The sequence below is a fragment of the Patella vulgata genome, chromosome 3, assembly GCF_932274485.2.
Source record: "Patella vulgata chromosome 3, xgPatVulg1.2, whole genome shotgun sequence".
Classification (NCBI taxonomy): domain Eukaryota; kingdom Metazoa; phylum Mollusca; class Gastropoda; family Patellidae; genus Patella; species Patella vulgata.
The window spans coordinates 45864569-45884512 of record NC_065881.2 but is presented as its reverse complement, the minus strand read 5'-3'; the positions used below and the strand labels follow the sequence as shown (position 1 = coordinate 45884512).

General features: G+C 35.5%; 1 protein-coding gene across 1 annotated transcript in view; it reads left to right on the top strand.

The window, feature by feature from the left end:
* The first annotated feature begins 104 nt into the window (after positions 1 to 104).
* LOC126814580 (cyclic nucleotide-gated cation channel beta-3) overlaps positions 105 to 19944 on the top strand; it is a 163414-nt gene continuing 143574 nt past the window's right edge. Inside the window, exons 1-2 of the mRNA XM_056099643.1 lie at positions 105 to 133; positions 7170 to 7254. The gene's annotated coding sequence lies outside the window, so the exon portion shown is untranslated. The remainder of the gene's footprint in view (positions 134 to 7169; positions 7255 to 19944) is intronic.

Sequence of the window (19944 nt, the reverse complement as noted above, 5' to 3'; positions counted from 1 at the left end):
GTTTATAGTCAGTGCAGAAATCTGGACAATGAAATCAAGACTATGGTGGCGGAAGTTGAGTTTATTTTTGACTAGCGAGAGTTATAAATAGAAGTAAAATCTATGAATAGTTCAATTGTTCCTCCTGAGACAGGTTGAGATTTGTCAGCTTCAAAATATAAAATTTATCAAAGATTAAAAATGCAGGAGGAAGAGAATTATGACCTTGAAAACCACAGAAGGCGACCTGCACCTTACCTTGCTTTCAGCCTTAGAATAGAATTAGGTACCGTGGGACGTAGGCTACATACATCAACTTGAGTTGAAGTCATTTGACTCAATAGTCAATGGCAGACTCTGTGATAGAACACACAGGCGCTAACCATTCGGTCATCCACCCCCAACCCCTCACCCCCTTTTATTAAAGATAGCTGCCAGACAACAAAACATGTTACCGTATAGCTGCCAGACAAAAAAACATGTTAGTTATCATTCGATTGACTTTAAAGTAGCCAGTCTCTATCTCAATCAATATCATCCAAAATCTTCGACATTGAAAACACGAATTATTTATCTATTTAAATCAACATTGATGGTGTGATCTTACTGGGAAAAGGTGGGCTTCTGATATCCAATATTTAAGACAAAATAAACATTTTATCATTGGTACACGAATCGTGTACCATAATGCGTTTCAGCGTAATTTGTAATAAGGGACTCAAAAAACGAGGCTAGGTATATTTCACCAGGCATGCCAGATGGTGACACCATATTCTTATCTGTTGAGCATTCCCAATAAAATACTATCGGTGTAGACTGGAAGAACCAGACACTAGAGATCGCCTTTCGATTGAGACTTCTGGCGTATTTCGCCGAACATAACTGATTAGAAATTACAGTAGAAACAGAAACGATTGAATGTAAATCAGTTTATATACATTCATATTACATTATTATATGCGTAGCGACCCATTTGTGTCAATTTCTAGGTTCCAAATATTAGCGATTTAGCCCCTTTAAGGCCATAGACATGAGATAGTTTTTTTTATTGATTTTTAACATTACTGTAAGAATTATCATCCTTGATAAATTTGAAGTCTTGTGTGGACTCTAGAGGTTAGAATTAATCCACAGATGTTTATGAGACAAAGAATCCTATTGATTTCAAACAAATTCCAATAATTAGGCCTACTGAGTTATGGCTCTTGATTAATTTGAAAAACCTTGAGGACTCCCTAGAGACAAAAGTTATCATCCTTTATACTTGAATTTAAATGTATACACAGCATTTATGATTATGGGATGAGCAAGCCAATTGATTTTCATCTAATTCAGATAATTGCACTAGAGATTACCCAGATAACACGTACCATATTTGGCACAGACACAGCCCATATCTTTCTACATCTGGCAAAATGATTGGGCCAGATATGGCATACCAGAACTGGGCCAAATCTGGCATATCTGGGCCGGATGTGACACAGTCAGAGCCAGATCTGGCCGACAGTCGCAAATGTACGCCCTCCCTTGTATGGCCCAGATCTGGCTAGAGTAACAGCTGGCAAAGATATGACATGCCACATGTGGGCCAGAAATAACACAACTGGCCCAAATGTCCCACACATGAAAATTATGCCATGCCAGATGTGGGCCAAAGATGGCAACATATGTTTATATCCCTTCTTAAAGAGGGAGCTTGGATGGTCTAGTGGTTTAACGCGTGCATATGAAATCATAAGGGCTGTCATTGAATCATGTGGCATGGTTTCGAATGCCCGCTTTTACGTGACAAGGAGTAGGGTCGCCTGTCCAACCTCGTCGGTTTTCTCTGGGTCCTTTCCTCCCACTGCTAAAGAACCCTGATTGAACCATGTTAGTCCAAAAATTACCTAGTTTGTGTCAAATGAAGTTTAAAACCCATTTCTCTGTTTCTCTCCAGCAGAAACAGCCAATACTTTCTTCCAAGTTCCATTTGGCACTATAGATTGTAGATATTAAGGGTTTCTTGCATTAAAGTTACATTCCCACGTACAAACTGGGTGATTTGATGATATATTTGGACTAAAAACATATTCAAACTAATTAATTTATCATAATTTTGCTTCAAATCCTTCTCAAAACATTGTAATTGCCAAGGAATACAGTGCTATAAAAATCGATCAAAAAGAGGCCATGTTTGTTTCACGTGACTTACCTCTCTCGGTACCTATAGCAACGGCTGCGAAGTCGGAGGAGAATTTATTGTATACACAAGACGATGTTGTCTTTAATCGTTGACTATTTATTACAAATATCAAATCCTAATTAAATTCTCGGATTATCCACTGCCTGCGTCTTTTTCCGTGATTTTTATCTCAGAAAGTGTTGTACGTCTAATTCTTCATAAAGTTTTTCAACATGTACACCAAGCGCTCAATCTTTGCGTGCAACCTTCGACGTCACACGTGCAGGAATTCCTAATCGTTGGGCTGTCGATTAGGGGAACACTTACATTTTCGTCCTGTATACACTCCATGGGCGTTTTTGAGGGAATTCAGTATTTTTCTAGTAAGATTGGATATCTCTACTTTCCATATATACCAATATTGTTATACTTTTATTGGAAATAACCACCCGATAAATACTTTTCTGGGAACCTATCTTTAACAACAAAAGCAAAATCTTTAATTATAGAATTTATTCATCTATGTCAATATCTTCCTCCTCCTGTTCCCTCTCCTGCTGCTGTCTCCTCCTCTCTTTCCCCCTTTTTTTTTCTTCCCCCATTCCTATCCCCAACCCAATTCATACCAGAACTACTAACCCTATATCAACCAACTCGGTCCTTGAGATCTTATAACCAGAACACACTTGTCATTCAACAGTTAAGACTGAAACATTTTGGTGACAGCAGTTTTAGTGAAGTTGCTCCCTAATTGTGCAATGATTTACCACTGAAAATCCGAAACAGTGAAACTTTGACTACTTAACTTTCACAGCTAAAGACTCACTTATTTCAAGAATTAAACTTTCTGTTCACTGGGTATATAAATATTGTGTTATTGCACTTTGTGCATGCTTTTGGATGGATTTGGCGCTCTACAAATGTACATTATTATTATTACCTGATATTTTATTATTCAAACAGTTTTTTACATTTTTGAAATTATTTTCCATCGCATCCTTGTGGTGGAGTTTGATTACACCTGCAATAAATGCAAAAAATGTACATAAATAACACACATTTTTACTTCTTTCTATCAAGCATGGTCTAGGGGTTTGCAATGCAAGTTTCAAATATTTCTTATTTTTGGAAAAAATATAGTTGGCCCATGATTTCTTAGAACTGATTTGATAAGCTTATTTTTTCTCTCTGTTGATTAATTTGAATTTTATTGAATTCTGTTGATTATGCCAAGGCAAAATAATAGTTAAATGAAGTTATTTAAATAATAAAATCACATAAATGTTATCTAATTTAATATTATTGTAGAGAAAGTAATTAAAATATACTGATCTTTTTTTTCTGGAATTTGAAATTTCGCATTTTGGAATTACGAATCTAGTAATTTGGAACGGGTGTTTATCCGGCCCAGGCATCAGATAGGTAAGCCCTAAACTAGCACTAATTAGTTGTGTAAAATTACAATTTATTTAAATTCTAATTTGTTTAATTGAGGGGGGGCTGCCAGTTTGCTATTTTATTGGTAAGACATGAATTTGGAATTTGGAATTTGGAATGAGCCTTCTTGGCTCTCGTAGTTTCTTGTTAATATTAACTTCTATTATGTTGTTTTACACTGAATTTAGAATTTAAAATTCAGCCAAGTTATCGCCCAATTGACTATTAACTTATACACAGTTCTTATTATTGTCATCAGACAAGGAAGCCTATTGATTTTAAACAGTTTGCAGTAAATACTGTCAGAGTTATGGCCCTTGATCAATTTGGAAAATCTTGTATAGACTTTAAGTAGAGACGAAGAGTTATTGTTTGTCACCCCCGTTATTGTCATGAGGCGAAGAAGACAGAAACTTCATTTTGCAGGCATCCCCACAAAGCACACTACATACTGTTAGTGCAAAAAAATAAAATGTTTGTTTCCAGAGCATATCTCATAAATCATTCAAAATATCAGAATGAATCTTTCAGTTTCTATACGCTGATTAGAAATTTCTTGAATTTAATTTTTTTTTGTGTTCCCAGGGAAACAATTTTTTTTTAGGATACAATTTATATTCTGTAGAATATGCCATAGAATGTTGTAGCTTACAACACAATCTATGATATAGTCATGGGTTTTGCTACCGGTAATTAGATTTCTCTCGAATTTAAGAAGTTTTGTTTTACCATGAAAACAAATTTGTCTTAGTTTTTGGTATACAATTATCTCAGAAACCGATCAATTATGATTATGAAACTTTGTACATACTTCTTCCTATTAAGACTTTAGCTAACTCAGAAATTCCCAGATGAGTACTTTTTGTGTTTGTATGGAAACACATTTGACTTGTTTTTGGTATGCAGTTATTATTCCAGAGCACATCTCAGAAAACGTTCAAACTTACTTTTATAAAATTTTGTTTTCAAACTTCCAGCATTCATACATCTAGAGCAATTCTTCAGTCTTTGATATTTTGATAATGTAATCTAAAAAAACAATTCTGGAGTTATATACTATAACCAAGTAGCATAATATGTCAGATATATCTTATTGCTTACCAATAACACTGAGATTGTCTATCCTTATTTATTATACCTTACAAAACATGTCCAAAGTCATGGGATGCTGATTACTGAGTCTTCTTGTTTGGTCAGTATTTTTGCCAAAAAAACTTGTTGGCATAATTTCAATTCATTTCAGAAACCATTAGAAGAGTAAGCACTTTTTGTCCAAGAACATCAAGGAAACATCCTAGAGTAGATATGAATGCTGTAGGCTAATACTGGTATACTTAAACCTTAGTGAACTATATGGGATTGTTCACTAATAAGGCATATTGGAATTTCCACTAGAAATTTAAAATATTCAGAAAAAAGGTTTTCAAAACTTTTTTTAGTTGTCGATCTATTTTTATTCAGCCTTTAAGATCTTTTAAATGTGATACAGTTGCAGTGGAATTTTGGATTGTTCATTTAAGCATAAGGAGAAATCCTGTAAAATTTTAAATTATTTTGTTTTAATTTTCAGAAATTATCACCATATTTATTTAGACTTTTGAATATTGTAAATACAATATAGGACCAAGTTTTCAATATAATATTTAAAACCAGGTGTCCCGTCTTCATTAGCCCAGTAGGAGCAGAACAGTAGGACATTAAACCCCATTTCATTTCATTAAAACCAGGTGTGATTTTTATTAGGAAATAAGGAAGAACCCTTTAGAAATACAAGATTTTTCAATGCAAATTTTGAACCTGTTATTTTCCTGTTTATTAATTAAATCAAGCACCTGTCCAGGCTTGCATGTCATATGGGTAAATGTTTTACCTGGAATTTTTTGTTACCTGGATGGATTGTTCATTAAAGTAAAAGGAAGAACAGTATCAGAATTATAGTGGCTAAGTGGGTAAGACGCTGGCTCGCTAGCCTGGAGGTCGGGTGTTCGATCCCTGCATTGGCAGAGAAAGTTCATCCTGATTTTCCAGAGTGGCGTCCCCTTGTCAGTGATGCAGGACAGAGGGCCTGACAAGGACAGCTGTCTAGTCGTTTGGATGGGACGAAAAAACCGAGGTACCATGTACACATTGGCGTGCATGTAAAAGATCCCTTGGCAGATGGAATTCACTATAAGAGTAGGCCGTAGTGCCGCTGCCTGGGCAAAATTTCCCTCATAGCACACTTTATGGAGTATGCCCGTCTTCATTAGCCCAGTTTAGGAGCAGAACAGTAGGACGTTAAACCCCATTTCATTTCATTTCAGAATTATAAACCTGTGCTGTTTTCTCCATGATTATATTGTAAGAAGTTACACCCATCTCATTTCCATGATTATGTTTTGAACCATAAAGTGTGTCTCATCTCGTCCTAGCATTGTTGAGAGTTTGGGTGGTCGAATGGTTTAAAGCGCTCACCTTAAATCACAAGATGTACCTTTAAATCAAGTGGCATGGTTTTGACTCTGAGCTTGTACGTGACTTAAGAGTAGAAGGTCGCTTGTCCAACCTTGTGTGTTTTCTCAAGGTCATCTGGTTTCTCCCACTGGTCAAGACCCCTATGCGCAAATGAATTATTGAAATAAAATTGAACTGTGTGTTAGTCCTAAAATGAACTCATTTGTGTCCCGTGGACCTTACACGCCATTTCTCTCTCTAGGCTAATTTTCTTTTTTTGTCACATATTAAAAATGTATTCAAGCATACATGTATTGATGTATTAAAGAGGTATTAATTAGTTGCTTCAGAGAAATTACGGTAAAAATCGATTACATGTTTTTATATTATTATCATATGAAAAAAACAAAACTATAAATCATCTATTGTTCATTGATTAAATTATCATAGAAGTAAATATTGCTTTCCATTGTCTAATGAAGGCCATTAATAGATGAGAGAAAGTGATGTATGCTATGAAAAATGATTTTATTAGTGTTTTTAAGTCAGGTAGTTACGGTTTCCAGTCACATATTAAATGAAGCACAATGACCATACAGTTAGTATTAAAAATCAATATACAGATTGTTGTTAACATACCCAGTAATGGTGTGAAAAAAAAATCATCTACTCTTGATCAGTTTCTTCATTAACAAATTCTGATTGGAGATTAAGAAACTGAGTATCAAGTTAATTAGTGACAGCTGAGTACCAGAACGTAAACAATAAATAGTAGAATATAAGAAATTAATAGGATAGCCACTAATCAGAAAAAATCAAAGTTAGTGTATCAATCTAGTGATTTATGGTATCAAACCTGTCATCCCTGAATATGACATATCTCTGATCATTTCCAATTTTGTGTAGATCCACCTGCCAGTTTCCATGACAACCATGTTTGTTTGATTCGAAATTGGCCTTATATTCCATTTAATTGATTGTCAGAATTACCATGACAACGAGGACATTTTTCTTTTTACATAGGTAAAATGTGTATGTTTTGATGGAGTGTAACAATTTAAATGTTATGATATGTTTTTATTTATATATTTGTGTGAATATTATTTCGCTACATTAATGTCACATGGTATATTGATTTACTATAATCTTCCCATAGATGCCAGTGGATAAGAACAAAAGTGAAATTAAATTCTGAAATGAAGCTTGTGTGTGGTTGACATCGTAAACAAATACTAATTAAGGTAACCTTTATTGTATATTTTTGTAAACAATTTTAGTACCGTATATCATGTTATTACTGTGATATATATATATATAAAATATATATATATAATATATATATATATCTGTTATGTCTAGAAATAACATCATTTTGAGTGATATATTTATTATATTGCTGTCCTGTATATATATATCATAGTTCAACATCGACTCATTACAAAACTATGGCTTTTCAGGACTAATATTTGGTATATTTTTATGTATTATAATTTTTTGGCGCATAAACAATAGTAGTGGGGAAAAAACTAGAGATAACCTTTGAGATAACCCATGAGTTTAGGCAGGTGACCCTACACTTTGTAATGTACAAGCGATTGAAACCTAAACACTTGTATATTGACGTAACGGTCCATATACGGAGTGTAGCCTACCTATGTTAACAGTTTTATTTTTTTGTCCAGTTAATGGTATAAATAACGTTGAGAGAAACATTCTTAAATTAAAATAGTAATTGCGTTCCATATTATGTTTTTTGTGTTTATTATGTAAATATAGATAAAATATAATTACATTATTCAACTTTTTTGTCATTAAAATTAGTAATTTTATATAGTATGATTGTAGATTGTCCAACTTCTGTTAAAGGAAACTTTATTATGTAAATATAGTTAAAATATGATTACATTATTCAACTTTTTTGTCATTAAAATTAGTAATTATATATAGTATGATTGTAGATTGTCCAACTTCTGTTTGAGGAAATTTTACAGGTTTTTCATTCCTGGTTCCCATGGAAGCTTTGTGTGAGTTGACACTGACACTGTCTAAAACCCAAGTGTATTTTGTGTATATCCTTGAAATTTATAACCCAAAGATCTCGGTTCCTTTCAATATTCGCGCATATTGAATTGTAACTTCCTGAATTTGGCCTCTGATTGTACGCAAAATCGCATTTTTAACTTGTGGTTCCTCTAGAGGTTACAATTATTATCTGATTTCAAAAAACGTTCGAATATATCACCGTTATACCCTAAGGATGGTTGAGTTCGGATTTCATGAAAATGAGACCAAAACTGCCGGTCAAAATGGCAGTTGTGGACCCTCTAGAGGCCACAATTTTGATCCAATTTTGATGAAACTTGAAATGCAAGTTTATAACCCAAAGATCTTGGTCCCTGTCATTTTTGCGCATATCAGATTGTAGCTTCCTGAATTATGGCATCTGATTGTACGCAAAATCGCGTTTTTAACTTGTGGTCCCTCTAGAGGTCACAATTATTATTCGGTTTAAAAAAAACGTTCGAATATATCGCCGTTACACCGTAATGTTTTTTGAGTTCTAATTTTGTGAAAATCGGGCCAAAACTGCCGGACAAAATGGCCACCCCATGTACGCAAATAGTGTAAACATCTGGTAAATCAATGTTGTGGACTCTCTAGAGATCACAAATTTGATCCGATTTCAATGGAACTTGAAATACATGTTTACAACCCAAAGATATGGGATCCTTTCAATATTCGCACATATCGGATCGTAACTTCCTGAATTATGGCCCTTGATTGAACAAAAAATCACATTTTAGCTTGTAGAGGTCACAATTTTTATCTGATTTAAAAAAAAACGTGTGAATATATCACCATTATACACTAAGATCTTGGTTCCTTTTGATAATCCAAGAACATACGGTCCAATATGCACGAATATCAAAAGGATCCAAGATCTTTGGGTAATAAACATACATTTTAAGTTTTATCAAAATCGGATGAAAATTGTGACCTCTCGTGTGTCCACAAGCTAAAAACATGATTTTGCGTACAATCGGGGGTCATAATCCATGAAGTTACGCTTTGATACATGCCAATATCGAAAGGAACCAAGATCTTTGGGATATAAACCTATAGTTCAAGTTTTGTCAAAATCGGATAAAAATTGTGACCTGTGTAGTGTCCACAAACAAATTGTAGACGGACGGACAGGAGCGACAAGAATATAAGTCAACATTAAAATGTGGGCGTGTAGAAAGGAAATAATATATAAAGTGACATATTATTAACAAATCATACATAACAGAAAATTGGACTGTTTTGTTTAAGTTAATAGATAGGCCTCCCACTACTAAAGACCCCTACGCGCAAGCGAATTATGTAAATAAAATTAAACCATATGTTAGTCCCGAAATGACCTAGTCTGTGTCGAGTGAACGTTAAACCCCATTGCTCTCTGTCTCCATGGATAGTGATTTTGATTCTGTTTCCAAAACTGCATCATCACAACAATAACAAAGTGTTCAGAAACATTAGAGAGCTTCGATCCTCACCCAGGGAATAAAATTATCATAACCTTGTAAATACTGTAATCAAAATTACCAGTACATACACATCACACATTATATTAATTAAAAATAATTAATATACATGATCAATTAAGCCAATAATATAGGTCATGGTTTTAATCATTGTATCCGTCGATTTTCCTAAGCAACAGGGAAAGCTTTCTAATAATCACTGAAGATCAACCAACCGTATACCGGTAATTCTAAAAAAATACAGGCTGAACCACCCATCACAGCACAAAAACATTAGTACTAAGGATTTTATGGTTTATTGCCCTCTTTCAGAATTATTGATCAGAAACACCATTTCATTGCATGCAAAATATTTTAGGGGTTGACTTCAAGCAGTCACCATTAATGACCTCTACAGTTTCATGTACCAGCATCCTAAAACGAACTATAACATCTCATAGCCCAGTTGATACACTACTAAATCATGCAAAACAATGTGACACTTTATGTCCTCCCCACCAGTCCTTTTTTTAGAGTTGTTGAAAGGGTTAATTTTGGAAACTTTCTTTAAATATTTACTCTTGGCCCCTCTACAAGAACAAATATTCCTATTACAGATTATAAATTCCGTATATGACCATCAGAGATTAAGAACTTTTGATCATTTGTAAGGAATACTACCAAGGCCCTTTAGTACCAAACAAAAAAAATATTATATTAATCCATTAGTATAGAATACCTTGGAAATTATTCAATTTGTTTAATGTTAGCCTGGGTTAGCCACAACATTGTTGTGAAGTCATTGTTTTATGACATGTATATGGTTAAACAGGCATTACGACAGGTATACGTATAATATTGTAAGGACGTGGATTTGAAATGCACCCTATTACGAAATCAAATAGTAGATTGTGCCTTAGCTTAATTTTCACTAGCTCAGTGAACAGAACTACAGGTATACAATTGCTTGTCAGTGATGTTTACATATTAAGGATTAATGTTATTGTTGCCAGATGAACTTAGTTCCAGTGTTGATTGCCTTGGAAGAGGATTTGGATGAGTTTCTAACATAGAGGGGTGGGGTGGAAGTGTTAGAAGACATAACTACACTTGATTACCGATGAAAGCCGACACGGAGGCCTTCCCCTTTTGGTTCACCTTGAGCCATCATTCCCCTCTGCGGCTCTCGGTTACACGTCTCCTGTTCTCTTGAGCAAGTCGACCAACAGCAGCATCGCTTTGCCACACGGGTGGGATGAGACGTGCATGTTTCGTTGTGCATACTGCTACTACATTCCACAGGTTTTTTCGTGTCATCCACAGTTTTTATACGTCCACATTCATAATGTGAACGTATTATGCCGTCGCCCCTGTCTGTGTGTGTGTGTGTGTGTATGTATGTATGTGTGTGTGTGTGTGTGTGTGTGTGTCTGTGGTTCGCCTACAGGGCGCAATTCTTCATGGATTTTCTTCAAACTTGGTATACTTATTCCTTATACCCCAAGGAAGATCCCTATTGTTTTTGGTGCATGCCCGACCCCCCGGGGCAGAGCCACGCCCATTTCTAGTATTTGTTTGTTTGTCGTCTACAGGCCACATTTCTTAACTAATAATCTTGAAACTTTGCATACACATTCTTTGTACCCTAAGGAACATCCCTATCGTTTGGGGTGCATGCCCAACCCCCAGGGGCAGAGCCACGCCCATTTTCTTTTCGTGTGTCTTTGTGTCGCCTACAGGGCGCAATTCTTACTGGATTTTCTTCAAACTTGGTATACTTATTCCTTATACCCCAAGGAAGATCCCTATTGTTTTTGGTGCATGCCCGACCCCCAGGGGCAGAGCCACGCCCATTTCTAGTTAATTGTGGTATGAATTCTTCTGCTTAAATAACGATAAGAGTTATGCCCCTTTATTTTCGGTAAAATGTCCGACAAGAACCACATCCCTATAGTTTTTGGTGAATGTCCAACCCCCAGGGGCAGAGGCACGCCCATTTTCTTTATGTGTGTCAGTACAGCTTGCAATGCTTAATCAGTCGTCTTGAAAACTTTTTTATACTTATTCCTTATACCCTAAGGCTGACCTCTATTATTTTTGGTGGATGCCCGACCCCCTGGGACAGAGCCCCGCCCAATGTTTGTGTGTCTTGTGTTTCGCCTACAGGCCACAATTCTTAACAGATCCTTTTGAAACTTTGCATACCTATTCCTTATACCCTAAGAATGACAACTGCATGTCCGGTGACCCCCAGGGCCAGAGCCACACCCAATTTTTGTGTTTATCGTTTACAGGCCGCAATTCTGAATGGATTAACTGGGTACTTGGCATATGTATTCCTTATAGCCTAAGGGTGTCAACTATTGATTTTGGTGAATGCCCTTACTGAAAGGATTATCTTGGAACTTGGTATACTTATTCCTTATACCCTAAGGATGGCAACTATTGATGTTGTCATTTCAATAACAGGGTGGTGCCTATTTATATTGTTCCATTTTCAACCCCCAGGGGCAGAGCCACACCCGATTTTTGTATTTATCATCTACAGGCTGCAATTCTGAATGGATCATCTTGGAATTTTGCATATTTATTCCTTATACCGTAAAGACAGCAACTATTTATTTTGGTGCATGCCCCAACCTCCTGGGGCAGTGTCATACCCACTTTTTTGTTAATATTTTGTCTGTAAATTTGGCAAAACAAACCCAACGCCTAGCCTCCTTTTCATTCTCAATCAAAGCTGGAACGTGGACGTATATTCCAGCGTTAGCGATGCTCTTGTTCATGTCATCCGAGGACTACAGACTTTACTAACAAGAGTTGCGCCATTAAAGTAGACGTCGCAAATTAGTTGTTTCTTCTACCCCTTCTTCTAGAAACTCACGCAAATCCTCTTCCATCCGTTGTATTGGAACGCAATCAATACTAGGAATAGATTTACTCTGGGATATTCCTTTACTGCCGAGTTCAATTAATATGTAAACCCCGTTGATAAGCAATCGTATACCTGTAGTTCTGTTCACTGAGCTAGCAAAAATTCAGCTACGGCATAACTATTTCTTAATTGGGTGCGTTTCAAATCTACGTCTTTACAATATTAAAGATATATTATGTAAGATTAGATAAAGAGCTGGTCGTTCTTGCTGTAAAATAATAGTTCAAAAATAGATAATGCAAAATAAATATATTGAAATTTTTATTAAATTACTTTATTCTGAGTGACGACATTAGCCTTTGAAGGTTTGACAAGATGTGTGCACAGAATGTAACCACCGTACTGGTTGTTCGAGGCTTAGCCTCGCTTTATCATTTTTCAATTAAATCATTAAATGGCCGAACCGTTCTAATCTACTTAAATATGTTAATAAATGTCTAATGAATAGTTTATATAACATTTAAGGCATAAAGAAAGACCTGCAATAGGCAGATTTATCTCTTGCATAATGCCTGTTTAAATACATGTCATAAAACAATGACTTCACTACAATGTTGTGGTTAATTCAGGCTAACATTAAACATATATTCACCTTTTAAAACATATTCTATACTTATTCTCCTTCTCATAAATGTAGTTCCTTCTACTGGCGGTAATGCTAGAAATAGTAAAGAACTTACATATTAAATGACATTATCTTTACTTAAAACAATTTCTGCATGTCCCTTCCACGCTTCTGTGCAATCGAAATCTTAATTCATTCAAACAAGATGATTAATTCATTTAAGCGAGATACTAACTTGTTTAAACGAGATAATAACTCATTTAAAAGAGATAATTAATTCGTTCAAACGAGATACTAATTCGTTCAAACGAGCTGATTAATTTGTTCAAACGAGATAATTAATTTGTTCAAAGAGATACTAATTCGTTCAAACGAGATAATTAATTCGTTCAAACAGGATACTAATTCGTTCAAACAAGATACCTATTCGTTTAAACGAGATACCTATTCGTTTAAACAAGATACCTATTCGTTTAAACGAGATACTAACTCGTTCAAACGGATTGATATTTTTTTTTGTTTGGCACTAATGGGCTTTCGTAGAATACAACCACTGCACAAAACAATGTAAATGACATGAATTCCGTCCGGTTGTCCTTTTGTTCATGTTTTGTTTCCAGAGCATATCTCCTAAGCCATTCAAGATATCTTTATGAAAATTTGCAAACACATCAATCTAGTATAGTATCTTGGTTTATTAGAAGTTCCTCTGATTTAATAATTGTCCATGGAAACAAATTTGACGTAGTGTTTGATATATTATTTTTATTCCAGACCTTATCTTTATGAAACTTTTCATACACATCAGACTATCTTACGAGTTGTGCCTATTGCTAATTAGAAATCCATGAAAATAAATTTGTCATAATTTTTGGTATGCAAAATATATTTTTCGGAGTATATCTAATAAACTGATTAAGATATCTTATGATGTGGTCACTAATAGTATTTGGTTGTTGGTTACCAATAACACAGCACTTGTCCTTCCCTGGACATTCCAAATCATGTCCATGGGCACAGATGTTGATGATCTGGTCCAGCATACAAAATGAGACAGAAAAGGAGGCACAAGAAATGAAATTGCAACCAAGTTCCAGTAGAACCCAATTAGATGTGAACTATGGTGCAGTGATTCCCCCCACCCCCCATCCCCCAAGAAAATAAATAAATAAAAAAACAAACTTACATCCAATACCATTTATATAGAAGTGTGAGAAGATATGCCCTGACTGGCCCATAATGCTATCTCTGCCCAAACCTACAGCATTATGATATTATGAATGGAGTATTACTTAGGGCACATACTAAACTTAGGCTGCCTGTCTACAATAAGTTTGACAGTTTAAGTCGAAAACACTAAGTATACTTCGAGAATTTTGAGAACTATTTATTCTGCTTCCATTTAATGAAATTGAATAGGTTTATTTAGTCTTTGTGTGTATGCCAAGTGTGAAACATAGTACAACCGCATTACAAAACAATACACTAATTTTTGGATATGATGGCCATTTGGGACAGAGATTTATTTTCGAAGTACATGTATGAAGTAGATGGATCACTGTGTGCAGAATGCTTAGACAATTCATAATTTAGACAATGTTAAAGGAGCTAAATCGCTAATATTTTGGGCCTAGAAATTGGCACAAATGGGTCGCAACACATATAATAATGTAATATGAATTTATATAAACTGTTTTACATTCAATCGTTTCCGTTTTACTGTGAATTGTCATCAGTTATGTTCGGCGAAATATGCCAGAAGTCTCAACCGAAAGACAGTTTCTAGCGTCTGGTTATTCCAGTCAACATCGATAGTATATATTGCGCATGCTCTCCAAATAAGAATATGGCATCACCGTTTGACATGACTTGTGGTATACGTCTAGCCTCATTCTTTGAGCATCTTGTTACAAATGGCGCTGAAACGCATTATGCTACACGATTCGTGTACCAATGGTAAAATGTTTATTTTGTCTTAAATATTGGATATCAGAAGCCCATCTTTTTTTGGTAAGACCACAACACCAATGCTGATTTAAATTGCAAAAAAAATTGTGTTTTCATTGTCGAAGATTTTGGAAGATATTGAGTTATGGACTTAGCTACTTTAAGTAATAAGTGTTACCTTCAGTGGTAAATTCATGCAATATATATTACATGCTACTCAATATTGTTTGATATATAACTGCTATTAGTTCTCATAAATATTTAATTCAACATGTTATCAACTCCATTGCTGACTTTTATCAACGGTCGTATGTGACTACTGGTATACAATATTTTCAGTAATTCAGCTAGTCTACTCCTATATTATGTAACTCGTTGAAAAAGATTTTTAGAACTGCCAGTTTTTAATCTCAGAAACATGCAACCAAATGAATGTTTTGTACACTTTAGAAATATATTGAAGTATTGTTATGATGCCTAATAGATTTGTTCAAAAAATAGAAATCTTCACATTAGCTCTAGCTATATATAGAAATGTCAAATTATTCAAGTAGGTCAACTTCAAACAAATTCTAAACAATGCTTATTTCTGCTCAAGATGGAAAAGGTTATACATATTTGTAAGAATGTGTTTATTCGATCATCGGGGGGGGGGTTGGATGACCGAATGGTTAGCGCGTGCGCGCAGTGCATCATAAAGTCTGTCATTGAGTCAACTGGTTTGGTTTCGATTCCCGGTTGTACGTAACAAGGAATAGGGTCGCCTATCCAACCTCGTGGGTTTTCTCCAGGTCCCCCGGATTCCTACCCCTGCTAAAGACCCCAATGCGCAAGCGAATTATTGAAATAAAATTGAACCATATGTTAGTCCTGAAATAACCTAGTTTGTGTCGAGTGGACGTTAAACCCCATTTCTCTCTCTGTCTCTTATTCGATCATGTATAACTCAATGACATCACCCATATAAGGTCACATGACCCATGTTTGGTGCCCTGTAGTGTTCAAACTTTAATGTCTGCCAGCTTTGCATTTATAATTGAAACTAATGAAATTTGAATCTGTGTCATTTAGCTCTGGAGGGGATAACATTATATTGCATGAACAGGTAAGCCCTGAGGTCTCTGCTCTAAATTTGTCTTGCCCTTTATCTGGTAATGATATCTGCCAGTAATTACAATTTTCAATTTCCAGCTTTATTTGCGTAAAGTTGTGCTAGACAAATATCAATTTTTATAGTAGATATTTTCATATAAAAGATAGTATTATCTTAGATAAATCTAAAAAGGTACTGTCTGAACTTTATATAGAGGAAGCCATTAACTTCAAACTGATAAAACTGTAATGGATCTTGTAAAAACAAAACTATCAAAATCAAATCAATATATTTACATGGTGAATTGCACATGTGACTGGAGATTGAAATGTTGGCTTAAAGCATGGGCGGGTCCAGTCTTTTCAACAAGGGTGGCCCGGTGGGGTGTGTTTTAGCCACGTTTGGGGATCACGTGGCTAAGTGGGTAAGGCGCTGGCTCGCTAGCCTGGAGGTCGGGTGTTCGATCCCTGCATTGGCCGAGAAAGTTCATCCAGATTTTTCGGCGTGGTTCCCCCTTGTCAGTGATGCAGGACGGAGGGCCTGACAAGGACAGTTGTCTAGTCCTTCGGATGAGACGGAAAACCGAGGTCCCGTGTATACATTGGAATTCACGTAAAAGATCCCTTGGCAGTTGGAATTCGATATAAGAGTAGGTGGTAGTGCCGCTGCCCGGGCAAAATTTCCCTCATAGCACACTGTATGGCGTATGCCCGTCTTCATTAGCCCAGGTTAGGAGCAGAACAGTAGGACGTTAAACCCCATTTCATTTCATTTCATTTCATTTCATTTCGTGTTTTAATTGAGCCTGTATCTGTAAAGCTGTCAAGCAGCTTTGGAGCTGATGAAAGTATACTAATTAACTCCGATTAAGTTCATATTCATGAATAGATGGGGCTATATAAAGCAGACGAATGTGAAGTCTTTATTTTTATACGCCCACATTTTCATATGGACATATCTCCAAAAGATCCTGGTTCCTTTCGATATTGGCATGTATTAGACTGTGACTTTCTAGATTATGGCCCCTGATTGTATAAAAAAATCACATTTTTATCTTGTGAACACTCTAATTATAAGCGGTCACAATTTTTTTCCCATTTTGATGAAACTTGAAATGTATGTTTAAAACCCAAAGATCGCGATTTCTTTCGATATTCAAGCATATCGGATGATAACTTTCTGGATATGGCCCTGAATTACACGAGAAATCACGATTTTAGCCTGTGGTCACAATTTTTATGCGATTTAAAAAATCGTTCGAATATATCACTGTTACACCCTATTGAAGGTTGAAAATCGGGACTGAAACTAATTTCCCGCTACCTGTAAGCACATAATGTAAAAGTATGTAATAACAAGGTTGTGGTAGGGTGACCCATGTACTCACCGCTGATAGTTCGAGACTACCACTGAAGCGTGCACATTCGTCGTGCCGAGACCAACTTTCTGACAGTATGATACTATAAATAGCCATGGCACGTGCAATTCTCTACAAATCTATCAACTATTACAGCCGTAAAAAATTTATTGTTGACGATTTTGAATAGCAGTAATATTTAAGCTTCTTGGTTATTACAGCAGATTTAGAAATTACGTTTGTTTCATTTTTTAAATCGCTTTATCATTAATTGTACCGTTAAGAGCGGCATCTTTTGGTTTAGTACAAATAATATCTCTGAATCACTCGGGTTAGACAGGAACATGATACTAGCAGTAGTTTCATTTTACTTTTACAAGCTTCTTAAAACGATTGTTGAGCTAGCTAACGTGCTTATTTCTAAATTCAATTTCTTGTTCTAGCTTTCTGTTATGTTTCGTAAAAAAAGTAGTCTTGATTATCCCGACCTGTCAATCAGACGTAGAATGGTCGATAGACTGGTTAAGCGAGACTAATTTCAAAACAAGGGCACGTAACCTATCTTTTACTCAAAAGTGTCTGGATGTTATGGACGACTCTTGGAACCAGTTTTCAGTCTATTATTTATACGTGATTAATGGTCATAGCTTATTAAGTACAACATGATCGTTTATTTAGTGACTATAATTGTGTGGAACTGATTTGAGGCTTGGCATATATATAAATATTGTGGCGTAATTGTCGAGATATATGGAGATATTTATTTATGGTGGGTCACCCTAGTTGTGGACCCTCTTGAGGTCACAATTTACGTCCAATTTTGATGAAACTTAAACTATATGTTTATATCTTAGAGATCTCGGTTCCATACCAGACTGTAACTTCCTGGATTATGGCCCCTGATTGTACGAAAGATCGCCTTTTCTTTTATCTTGTTCTTTGTCCATCTCTTGCAAAATGTGGGCATAACTTCCATGGCAACCGCTTGTTGTAAAAAGCAATAATAAAAAGGATACATTTTTTTAACAATATCTTAGCTCATCGCAGCTGAATCCAGACTTAATGATACATTATTCAAAGGCTAAATTTGCCTATTGCAGTTCTTTCTTTCGGCCTTAATGTTCAATAAATTATTAATTAGAGGTTTATTAACATGGCAAGACCATAATCAACTCATGATGCCATCAGATACTCGGCCAATTTTTTAATTTATTTTACTTGGGAAAGTGAGGCTAAGCCTCGAATATACCAGTATCATGATTACGATAATACACAATCAATACACACATCTTGTGAAAACTACTAGCTCAGAATAAAGTAACACAAGGTACAATTTTATGGATACACAATTACTGAGTTTAATACTAAGCGACGTTTCGACGAGGATACTCTCGTCTTTATCACGCAACGAGAGTATCCTCGTCAAATCGTTGCTTAGTATTAAACTCGGTAATTGTGTATCCATAAAATTGTACCTTATGCTAATATGTTCAATTACTAAATGCCAATCAAAGCAGAATAAAGTAATTTGAATGAAATTTTCAATATATTCATTTTGCATTATCTATTTAATGTTATAGTTTACAGGTTTCAGTATATTTATTCTGGTTCCTTTCGATATTGGCATGTATCGGACCATAACTTCATGGATTATGGCCCCAGATTGTACGAAAAATCACGTTTTTAGCTTGTGGACATGCTAGAGGTCACAATTTTCACCTGATTTTGATAAAACTGAAATGTATGTATATAACCCAAAGATCTTAGGTCCTTTCGATATTCGCACATATCGGATTGTAACTTCCTGAATTATGACCTTCTAGAGGTCACAATTAAGATCTGATTTAAAAAAAACGTTTAGATATATCGCCGTTACACCATAATGTTTGTTGAGTTCGAATTTCGTGAAAATCGGACCCAAACACCCATTATTCGCGCATATCAGATCATAACTTCCTTAATTATGGCCCCTGATTGTACGAAAAATCACATTTTTAGGTTGTGGTTCCTCTGGAGGTCACAATTATTATCCGATTTAAAAAAAAACGTTTAGCTTGTGGACAATGCTAGAGGTCACAATTTTCACCCGATTTTGATGAAACTGAAATGCATGTTTATAACCCAAAGATTAGTTCCTTTCGATATTCGCGCATATCGGGGTCATTACTTCCTGAATTATGACCCCTGATTATACGAAAAATTGCGTTTTTAACTGGTGATCCCCCTAGAGGTCACAATTATGATCTGATTTAAGAAAACGTTTAGATATATCACCGTTACACCATAATGTTTGTGGAGTTCAAATTTCGTGAAAATCGGACCAAAACTGCCATTTTGATGAAACTTGAAATGCATGTTTATATCCCAAAGATCTTGGTTCCTTTTGATATTCGCGCATATCGGATCGTAACTTCCTGAATTATGGCCCCTTAGCTTGTGGTTCCTCTGGAGGTCACAATTATTATCCCATTTAAAAAAACGTTTGAATATATTACCGGTACAGGGTAATTGTGGTTGAGCCCAAATTT